This window comes from Bos mutus, chromosome 14 (assembly GCF_027580195.1).
Source record: "Bos mutus isolate GX-2022 chromosome 14, NWIPB_WYAK_1.1, whole genome shotgun sequence".
In the NCBI taxonomy this organism is placed as follows: Eukaryota; Metazoa; Chordata; class Mammalia; order Artiodactyla; family Bovidae; genus Bos; species Bos mutus.
Genome location: NC_091630.1, coordinates 51830334 through 51842261, shown reverse-complemented (window position 1 = coordinate 51842261; position 11928 = coordinate 51830334). Strand labels below are relative to the sequence as shown.

At 42.2% G+C, this 11928-nt stretch overlaps 1 pseudogene; it reads right to left on the bottom strand.

The window, feature by feature from the left end:
• Positions 1 to 10554: 10554 nt before the first annotated feature.
• On the bottom strand, positions 10555 to 10931 carry LOC102274940 (mitochondrial pyruvate carrier 2 pseudogene; annotated as a pseudogene).
• Positions 10932 to 11928: the final 997 nt, after the last annotated feature.

Here is an 11928-nt window from a genome sequence, read left to right as displayed (position 1 = left end):
GTTCTTGAAACAGTTCAACAACCTGGGGGGAGGAAAGAGTCCCACGTGGGTTCAGTGTAAGATCTGCTTGTCTTGGAAGCCTCATTCTTCACCACAGCCAATACCTCTGGCAGGGCTTTCCCCCCTTTTAATTAATAGATGTATTTTAGAGCGGTTTTAAGTTTCAGAAGGAAATGGCAACCCACTCCAGTTTTCTTGCCTGGAGAATCCCAGGGACGGGGGAGCCTGGTGGGCTGCCATCTATGGGGTCGCACAGAGTCGGACATGACTGAAGTGACTTAGCAGCAGTAGCAGTAAGTTTCAGAAAAATTGAGAGGAAAGTACAGAGTTCACATATACTCAGTCCCATATACACATAGGTAGGTAGGTAGGTAGGTTTAGTCCCTAAGTCGTGTCCAATTCTCACGACCCCTTGGACTGTAGCCTGCCAGGCTCATGTGTCTATGGGATTTCCCAAGCAAGAATACCGGAATGGGTTGCTATTTCCTCCTAAACCTGGGTCTCCTGCATTGCAGGCAGACTATACCAGCAGAGCCACGAAGGAACCCCATACGTACATAGTTTCCCTTACTGTTAACATCTGACATTAGTGTGGTCCATTCGTTACACTTGATAAATAAATGAAGACACACTGTTATTAACTAAAGTCCTAGTATATTATCAGGGTTCACTCTGGGAGTACATTCGTTGGTTTTGACAAGTGCATACTGTCATACATCCATCATGGTAACCTCATACAGAGTAGTTTAACTATCTTAAAACCCCATGTATTCCACTTCTTCATCCTTCCTTCTTCCACCGATATTTTCATTCTCTCCATTTTGCCTTTTCCATAGTGTCATGTAATTGCAATCAGATAATATGTAGCCTTTTCAGTCTTCTTTCATTTAGCAATATGCTTTGACCATCCCCCAATGTCTTTACCTGGTTTAATAGCTCATTTCTTTTTATTGCGGAGTAACATTCCAAGCATGGATGTACCACAGTCTGTCTACCCATTCACCTACTGAAGCATTTGGTTGTTTCCAAGTTTTGGCAGTTATGAATAAGATGTATAGGTTTTTGGGTGGGCCTAAGCATTCAGCTCATTTTAGTAAATACCAAGGAGCATGATTCCTGGATCATATCTCCTGTAGGATTTTTATAGACAGAACTACAAGGATCCTGAAAAGTATAAGCCTAGTTTTAAGGGTCACCATACTCAGGGAAGCCCAGAGTTTGGCATGCCCATAAATGCCCATCAGACATTCATAGATTTTTTTCTACTTCATCCCAGTCCGGATGCAATTTACCATTCAGGGTTCATTGCTACCATGAAGAACAATGTCTAATAACACAGTTGACATTTCTACTTTCTTCGGTTGGATAGTCAACTAATGTTTAAGTCTCATAGAGGGATAATAGGTTTTGTTAAACCCTTTGCTCACAGCTATGTATTTTTATTTCCTCCACTTTTCAAATGAAGAAACCGAGGCACAGAGAGTATCCAAGATCACATAGTTGGCAAAAAGTGAAACCAAGAATTAGACAGAGGCATTTGACCCCAGAGCCTGTGCTCATAAACATTGAGTTATACTGCCTCAAGCATTACTTGTCTTTCTTATAAATGGAGGTAGTGTTTATGTAAATAAGTCATGGGTTAATACCCCTAGAATATTAGATTATGAGCCTGTGACCATGAAAGTTGCCGTCATGCTGATTTTATCTAAAGAACTCTCTATCCCTGTGCTCCGGGGGAAATTTTTTTCAAAGCCTCTCATTTTCAGAGGGTGGGGAAGTCCCCAGGGTTTCTGGGGACTCTCACCCACTTAAGGCCTCCAGATCTCCTCTGACTCAGGCCCCAGCATTAGAACCCTTTGTCTCTATTTTATTTCCCACAAAAACCATGATGCAGAATTTGGCTACTTTACTGGTTTTCATAAGAAATGCCATCACCTCGAGCTTTTGTGATTTTGTAAAATTTCCTGAAGGTGTATGAGGTCACTGAGTCACCTTGCTTAGTTCATCGTATTCCAGAAAACATGACTTTTGCTCAAGTTCATTTCCCTTCTCTTCCTTTCCCTCCCTTCTCCCTCTGCCTCACCTCAATTGCAAATAGATCTCTTTTGACTCTTCTTTCCCCAGAAGACTTCAAAGCACCTATATCCTCCCGGGGAAGTACTGCTTTTTCTTTACAGGCTTCCCAGGACTGTATCCATAAGAAAGGGTACATTTGTTATATAATAATTTTTCCCATCTCACTATATTACAATCGAGTTAGCTGATTAGCAGTCCATTTGTATAGGGCTTCAGTGACTCTATTTGATAACAATGATACAATGACCAAAACATCTGGAGCAGAAGAGAAAGCTAAAGCAAAGGAGAAGAGGAAAGATACCCATTTGAATACAGAGTTCCAAAGAATAGCAAGGAGAGATAAAGCCTTCCTCAGTGATCAATGCAAAGAAATAGAGGAAAACAATAGAATGGGAAAGACTAGAGATCTCTTCAAGAAAATTAGAGATATCAAGGGAACATTTCATGCAAAGATGGGCACAATAAAGGACAGAAATGGGATGGACCTTACAGAAACAGAAGATAAGAAGAGATGGCAAGAGAGAACTATACAAAAAAGATCTTCAAAACCCAGATAACCACGATGGTGTGATCACTCACCTAGAGCCAGACATCCTGGAATGCGAAGTCAAGTGGACCTTAGGAAGCATCACTACGAACAAAGCTAGTGGAGGTGATGGAATTCCAGTTGAGCTATTTCAAATCCTAAAAGATGATGCTGTGAAAGTGCTGTACTCAATATGTCAGCAAATTTTGGAAACTCAGCAGTGGCCACAGGACCAGAAAAGGTCAGTTTTCATTCCAATCCAAAAAAAGGCAATGCCAAAGAATGTTTAAACTACTGCACAATTTAATTCATCTCACACGCTAGCAAAATAATGCTCAAAATTCTCCAAGCCAGGCTTCAACAGTATGTGAACTGTGAAGTTTCAGATGTTCAAGATGGATTTAGAAAAAGCAGAGGAACCAGAGATCAAATTGCCAACATCTGCTGGATCATGGAAAAAGCAAGAGAGTTCCAGAAAAACATCTACTTCTGCTTTATTGACTACGTCAAAGCCTTTGACTGTGTGGATCACAATAAACTGTGGAAAATTCTTAAAGAGATGGGAATACCAGACCACCTGACGTGCCTCCTGAGAAATCTGCATGCACCTCAAGAAGCAACAGTTAGAACTGGACATGGAACAACAGACTGGTTCCAAATTGGGAAACAGTACATCGAGGCTGTATATTGTCACCCTGCTTATTTAACTTATATGCAGAGTACATCATGCGAAATGCTGGGTTGGACGAAACACAAGCTGGAATCAAGATTGCTGGGAGAAATATCAATAACCTTGTATATGCAGATGATACCACCCTTATGGCAGAAAGTGAAGAGGAACTAAAGAGCCTCTTGATGAAAGTGAAAGAGGAGAGTGAAAAAGTTGGCTTAAACTTAACATCCAGAAAACTCAGATCATGGTATATGTGTATATGTATATGCATAGTTGATTCACTTTGCTGTACAGTAGAAACAAACACAATTTTGTAAAGCAACTATAAGTGTTAGTCGCTCAGTTGTGTCTGACTCTTTGCAACCCCATGGATTATATCCTGCCAGGCTTCTCCAACCATGGGATTTCCCAGGCAGGAATACTAGAGCGAGTAGCCATTTCCTTCTCCAGGAGATCTTCCTGACCCAGGGATCAAACCCAGGTTTCCTGCATCACAGGCAGATTCTTTACTATCTGAGCTGCCAGAGAAGCCCCTAAAGCAACTATATTCCTATAAAAATTAATTTAAAAAATAAAGCATTATCACAAATTGTGAAATGTTCTTTGAATGAAAAGCGCAGGAGGCAGAGACAGAATAATAGGGGAGGGTGACCATTCAGGGAAGGCCTTTCTGAGGAAGTGATGTGAATTAGGTAAAAAAAGAAAATGAGAAGACAGTAATCATGTAAGCAGCTGAAGGAAGGGAGAATGTTACAGACAGAAAGAACAGCATATGTAAACTCCCTGGTGGAGGTATGTTGAAGAAACAGAAAGAAAATCAGAGTTGCTGATGGATAGTGAGCAAGGGGCAGAAGAATAACAGACAAGAAGTGAGATATGGTTAGTGGCAGGAGGGAAGGCTGTAGAGAGCTTGCATATAATTCTATATGAAATAATGAAGCCACTGAAATGGGAGAATAACATGAAATGATTGAAATTCCAAGTCATCCTTGTTTCAAAGTGCATGGAGAATAGATCATAGGACACAAGAGAAAGCGGGGTTTCTCCATCCTCTTGGTGGTTGAATCAACATGACTTCCTGTTGGATTCTATCTGAGAAGTGAGCAAAAGGGGAAGCAAGTATGACTTAGATTTCTCGATTGAAAGTCTTAATGACACCATCATGGGGAAATCTGAGGGGAGAACGCACTTGAGAGAAAGAGCAGAAATGCATTCAGGTTTTGGAATTAAGTTTCAGCTGTGTGTGAGACAGACAGAAGGGGAAGTCCAGTGGGAAGCCAGAAGACACACCTGGAACCTGGATGGGGAAGTTTGATCTGGCGGAAGGGATATGGGAGTTATCAACATACAGATGGCATTTAAAGCTGTGGGATACATAGAAATATATTTCATTTCTATACACTAATAACAAAAGATCAGACAGAGAAATTAAAGAAATGTTCTGCTTTACCATTCCATCAAAAATAATAAAATACCTAGGAATAACCTACCTGAGGAAGCAAGAGATTTGTACTCCAAAAACTACAAGATGCTGGTGAAAGAAAGCAAAGATGACATAAACAGATGGAAAGATATACCATGTTCTTGGACTGGAAGAATCAATATTGTCAAAATGAGTATACTACCCAAGACAATCTACAGATTTGATGAAATCCCTATCAAATTACCAATGGCATTTTCCACAGAATTAGAACAAAAAAAAAAATCTTAAAATTTGTATGGAGACATAGAAGATCTCAAATGCCAAAGCAATCTCGAGGGGGGTAAAATGGAACTAGAGGAATCAGGCTCCCTGACTTTAGACTATACTGCAAATCTACAGTTATCAAAACAGTATGGTACTAGTACAAGAATAGAAATATAGATCAATGGAACAAGACACGAAGCCTAGAAATAAACCTATGCACCTATGGTCAATTAATCTACAAAAAAGGAGGCAAGAATATATAATGGAGAAAAGATAGTCTCATCGATAAATGGTGCTGGGAAAACTGGACAGCTACATGTAAAAAAATGAAATTAGAACATTCTTTAATACCTTACACAAAAATAAACTCAAAATGGATTAAAGAAAAATATAAGACTAGATATATTAAAGTCTTAGAGGAAAAAATAGAGAGAAGACCCTTTGACATAAATCACAGCAATATCTTTTTTGATCCATCTCATAGAGTAACGGAAATAAAAACAAAAATTAACAAATAAAAACAAACAAAACAAACAAACCACAAACAAAACAAAAGGCAACCCACAGAATGGGAGAAAATATTTGCAAATGTTGAGACCAAAAAGGAGTTAATCTCCCAAATTTACAAGCAGCTGAATGGCTCAGTGGGTAAAGAATCCACCGGCAATGCAGGAGACACGGGTTCAATCCCTGGGTTAGGAAGATCCCCTGGAGAAGGAAATGGCAACGCACTCCAGTATTCTTGCCTGAAAAATCCCACAGACAGAGGAGCCTGGTGGGCTACAGTCCATGGGGCTGCAAAAAGTCCAACACAACTGAAGCGACTTAGCACACCTGTGGTTCAATACAAAAATCCCCAAATGAAAAACCCAATCAAAAACTGGGCAGAAGACCTAAAAACATATGTCTCAAAAGAAGAAATATAGATGGCAAGAGACACTTGAAAAGATGTCAGCATCACTAATTATTAGAGAAATGGAAATCAGAGCTACAATGAGATATCACCTCACACCAGTCAGAATGGCCATCATCAAGAGTTCTATTAACAATAGTAAATACTGGAGAGAGTGTGGGAAAAAAGGGAATTGTTAATCAACTATACTGCAATTTAAAATAAAAATAAATAAATAAATAAAACCATGGTAACAGGTGAGGTCCTCAGGAGCCTGTGGTAGGAAATTAGGAGAGAAGGGTCCTTGGCCCCAGCCCCTCCCCTCAAGTCTTCTTCATAGTTCCTAGTCCTTCCTTCTTTAGGCTCCTCCGTAAGCAAAAGATAGAGTGCCCCTCTTCCCTCTCACTAAGGAACCTAATGACCTCTGAACAACTGAGCCAGTCCTGGTCATCTTCTCAGAAAGCCTAGGCCTTAAGCCTGGCCCCACACTTCTGTCTTCTACTCTTTGAGATAAGTTTCTTCCCCAAGCTTCTCAGGTGGACAAATGATCTTCATGCTCAGAAAAGAAAAGAAGGAAGGAAGAAACCCCCAACAACACTGCTATCACTGCCCAGCTAAGCAATTGCACCAACTAACAAACTACAGCCTGAGCTCAGAAAGGAGATTACTTCACTGTCCAAGTCTCGAGGGATTGTCTGCTGTACTGCTATTGGTCTTGGGGTGAATCATGCTTCCAGACTGCTCTGCTGTGCTGAGGCAGTCAGTGTTTCAGGGTGTAGCATGGATCGCATGCAAGGCTGAAACAAAATACCTTGACTGGCTCAGGGCCAACCACAACCACCCTGGATAAGCGTCTGTTCCATTGAAAGTGGGTCATGAAGCTGACGTGCACCTGTAAAGACATCACATATCTTTCTGTGTGGTGTGTGAGCTTCAAAGAGTCCATTGTGTAATTATCTGCTCTCCTTACGGTGAAATGGTCAGCATCTTCTCTTATCTCTCTGTGGAAACTCCCTCCTCCCCGCAGACTCACCCTCTTGCCTTCTCCCACCAATAGCTCCCAGACTGAGCAGGGAATGAATTCCTGTTCCAGAAAGAGGCAAACGGGAAGTGTCCCGGTTGTGGCTGTGGATTAGGCGCAACACTGGGTTTCCTTTCGGCGTTCCGCACCTCAACGTTGTTGGTCTTGCCCTACCCCCTTCCTTCCTGTGCAACATCAAGCCACTCTGCAGCGCTTAAGGCTACTTCTTTCTGCCCTTCCTAATGGGTTCCTACCCTACCATCTCCCCTGACCAGTGGTTACTGTGCTGCTCAGATTAGTGGTCTGATTCACAGCTTTGTCACGAGTCTTTACTCATATGAGCGTCCAGGTCCCTGGCTCCTTATCAGGTTGCAGACCTGCTGTGCAGCCCAGGTCTACAACCTGGGCCTGCTTTTTGCTCTGCCAGCCCCAGCTTCCTGCCTGTCTTTCTGCTAAGCCACCAACCCTACAGTTCCTCAGCTGACATGCAATGCATGCATGCACACTGCTTTTTGTTTCATGACTGCTCTGAACTGGTGCATGCTGTTGTGCATCTTTATATGTTTCATGAAATTTTGGCTCACCAGTTATCTACTCCATCTACGACCGCTTCCTGCCAAGAGGGTCTACCTCCTGCAGCTTTGCCCTGGTGGTCAGCACGGATGTGCATCGCTGCACCTACGTGGGGTTGCCACTGCTTCTTAGAAGTATGTCTTACTCCTGTCCTAGGAATTCTGTTTCATGTTAGCTCATCATCCAGAGTTTCTTGGGAAATCTGCATGCAGCTAACATGTGCAAAGATTAGGCCAGGGTGGGACTAATAAACTGGTGGGTTCCAGCCTTCACTGATGCCTGGGTGAACATACAAATGAAGAATCAGGGCAAAGCTATGAATCAGATCACTAGTCTGAGCAGCACAGACTAGTTAAGATGTATCTGTATATCCCACTAAGTTTTAAATTTTACCACCAAAAAAACCATGAGTCAGAACTTGAAAAGTGTGTGACTTTCAAGACTTAAAAAGAACCTCAGGTCCCCATCTTTTGATGGGTAGGAGGCTAGACTCCAAGGAAGGCATATTCTCCAATACTCACTTAAGATGTGATCCAGGAGGATGTTAGACAGTCAAGTATATTCTCTGCTCCTGAGTAGGGGGCCCTTATACATTTATCTAGTGGGATTTAAGAGTTTTAAATGACTGCTGAATGTTTATCATACTTTCCCAAGCTTTAGTGCAGACAGAATATTAGGGCATAGAAAATACTAGAGCAACTGAGGGGGTGGGGGGTAGATACTGAGAATAAAGAGAATGAGAAATTATGGCTAAGAAATTAGATTCTCTTTGGGATTATTTAAGGAATACAATTTGGGATTACATTTAAGTATGTGGGTTGCTGGGTTATATCCCAGACTATAACCCCTTGCAGGTGCTGCTCTCAACAGTTGCAGAGAAACAGACCACACCAGGTGTCAGTCGTCATTAGGAGCCGCCATATTCATCCTCCACACATCAACCAGACTGATCCTCACAAACGTGAATGATGACTGCTATATCCCCACCCCCCGCCCGGCACTGAGATGCTCCAATGGCTTTAAAGATGTTTTTAAAAAATAACATTTATTTGGCTACATTCTCTCTTAGTTGTGGCATGCAAGATCTTTCACATTGGGGTGCATGGGCCAGTCCCATGGGCCAGGCTTGGTTGCCCCATGGAATATGGGATATCTTAGTTCTCTAAGACTTCCCTGTTAGCTCAGCTGATAAAGAATCCACTTGCAATGCAGGAGATTCCAGTTCAATTACTGTGTCAGGGAGATCCACTGGAGAAGGGATAGGATACCCAGTCTAGTATTCTTGGGCTTCCCTTGTGGCTCAGCTGGTAAAGAATCCGCCTGCAATGCAGGAGACCTGAGTTCAATCCCTGGGTTGGGAAGATCCCTTTAGAAGGGAAAGGCTACGCACTCCAGTATTCAGGTCTGGAGGGTTGCAAAGAGTAGGACACAACAGAGCAACTTTCACTCAGTTCCCCAGCCAGGGTTTGAACCCAAGTCCCCTGCATTGCAAAGTGGATTCTTAACCACTGGGCCACCGGGGAAGTCTCTCCCTCTAAAGAGGTTAAATTTAAGCTCCTTTAATCTGGTATCCAAGGCTCTTCACCATGTGATCCCTATTGTCTTCTGCAGCCTCGTTTCTTGTCACTCACTTCCTTTTGTTTATTCTTCAGGAACACCAAAGTGTGAGTTTCTTGCTCATACCATGATGCTTCCCTTTATTCATACTTTCCTAGAATTCCCTCCTTCCTTTTTGCCTGGTTAACTCCTACCAACTACTTAAGACGATTCAAGTGCCATCTCAAAGAAGTCAGTGCTGTCTTCCAGGATGATTAAGTGTTCTTACTTGACTCACCCCAAGCCTTTGCATATCCATCATTAAACTCATCACTTGGCATTCAAATAATTTATTTATGTGTAGCTTTTGTCCTTCAGAGCTTGGCAGGTGCTCAGTAAGTGCTTCTTTAATAAATATTTCTGAAAGACAGAGCCAGTGACCACAGAGAATGTGCGTGGGGCTCCTTCCCAGAGAGGTTAACAGAGGTTTAAGAAATGCTTCTTGAGTAAGTGGCAGGTGAACAGTTTGTTGCTGAAATAGCAGAATCTGACCACAATTTATAGTCCTTATCTGCATGGCAGTAATGCCAATAATGGGTCATAATTTATAGAACTTAGTTTTTACTTGATAGGTTACTGAAATTCTGATGGTATAAGCTAGTCAGCGTTTCCCTGCCAGCATATTAGAAAAGAGCGCTAAATGCCTGATCTTTTCCCATGGCTTGCTGACTTTGTAGCATGGAGTCAGAAGCAAGACAAAGAAATTAGAAGCCAATGCAGTAGTTCCTGTAGTGGAGAGAACTAGTTATGTGGTAATTGTGATAATGTCTTATCTGATTGTGCATCCACGGCTAAGGCCTTAATGGGCCTTGACACAGCTATAACATTTAGAGTATATTTGGGGGCTATATTATGAAATAACAGACACTTGGTAAGCAATTTTTTTTAATCAAATGTCAATATTATTAGACATCTGTGGCACTGTCTGCTGAGGAAACCACCTCTGCAGCTTCTTCTTATCTTATAACTTTTTTTGCCTCTTCCTTGTGACTACCTTGGAATCTTACTGTGTGTTTGTATGACCCCCTGATCATAGTGAAATGACTTATGAGTGGGCCAATTATAAAACTCAACTGAAGTTTAAAAACTAACGTATTTGATTGATACAGAGATTGTCACCTGATCTAAGATTGACAAGGAAAATCCAAGATTGTTGGGTTTGGTGAAAGAAAGGTTGAAAGCTGCAGCATGTAAGACTTGGAAGATGAATGGAATCAATTTGCAAAGAGGAAAGAAATGTAAGATATAGCTCCTGGTAGATTTGAGGAAATCTTCCAACTATTCCTTTGAACCATTCTTCCCACAGTTTTGTTTTTTCTTTGTCTTATTAAAAGTTTGCTCCATTTTCCTGTTGAATCAAGTATCAATACTATCTCCTGATTATAGTTAGAGTTTATGCCTGATAAACGTTAGCACGGTTAGCATCACTTTATCAACAACCAGATAATAAATCAGACTAGGTCTCGGTGGCTATGGTCCACATCAAGATTGTTAGGGTGATCAGGAACTCTTATTTGTTTGCTTTAGCTTTTAGTTCTTGGTTATATCTTCAAATATGAGAGAGCTCAGAGGCTCCTGCTGTCCCTGCAAAGGAATTAACAGCAAGCAGACTCCAGTTTTTTGGAATAATTACAAGTGAGTATCTTGACCAAATAAACCCTGTAGCCAGAAGAGTAGCTTCAGCTGTGCTGAGTTTTTCTGCAGGTCTGGCCATGCCAGCTGGTTCAGCGCACACCAATCCTCATTTTGTAATTGGAGCCCAGAAAAAAACACTGTGGGACCGGCTGGGTGGTTGTACAATGGCCTCAAGTTCTCAGGAGGAACTCCCACTTCATCAAGGACCTGGTTGTAGGTGGCCTGCAGGCCCTGGATGCCGGCGGCTGACATTTCTATGGATGAGTGATCATGGGCAGCCTTGTGGGAGAGTGGCCACATGCTTGTTCCTAGCTGGCGGTGAAGGGTAGCTGGTCATTTCCTCCAGCCTCAATGCTTCATCAGAGAAGTCAATCGCACCCCACTCCAGTACTCTTGCCTAGAAAATCCCATGGACAGAGGAGCCTGGTAGGCTGCAGTCCCTGGGGTCATGAAGAGTTGGACAACTGAGCAACTTCCCTTTCACTTTTCACTTCCATGCATTGGAGAAGGAAATGGCAACCCACTCCAGTGTTCTTGCCTGGAGAATCCCAGGGATGGGGGAACCTGGTGGGCTGCCGTCTATGGGGTTGCACAGAATCGGACACGACTGAAGCAACTTAGCAACAGCAGCAGCAATGCTTCATGCCCTACTCTCTTAGGGGAGAGTAGGGTGCCCTTCCCACAGCTCAGCCTGCCCCTTGCCAACCACCCTTTAGTTTGTGCTCAGAGTTCTCAGTTTTATCATGCTTTCTTTGATAGAGTAAAGCAACAGATTCTCATTTTTGCTTATGCTCATTTGAATTACATTTCTGTCAAATGTAGTCAGAAAAACGTGCAGGCACTAAGCTATGTACCAGTGACTTACAGAGAAATATACTAAGGTCTTTATCTCCAAGAACCCATGTTCTAGTGAAACAGCATGTTTTAGGCCAATGATTACTTTTGTGGTCTTCCCTGGTGGCTCAGATGGCAAAGAATCTGCCTACCACACAGGAGACCCAGGTTTGATCGCTGAGTTGTGAAGATCCCCTGGAGAAGGGAATGGCTACCCACTCCAGTATTCTTGCCTGGAGAATTCCATAGACAGAGGAGCCTGGCAGGCTACACATTATATCTCATTTATTATTTTAGCAACTCTGTGAAATAGATATTATCATTGTAGTAGACTCCTGTTTTTCACAATAGATATATGGAGAGACCGTGGGAATCCCAAAGTTGAAAATATAGCAGAGAAGTAGACCTTGCATTA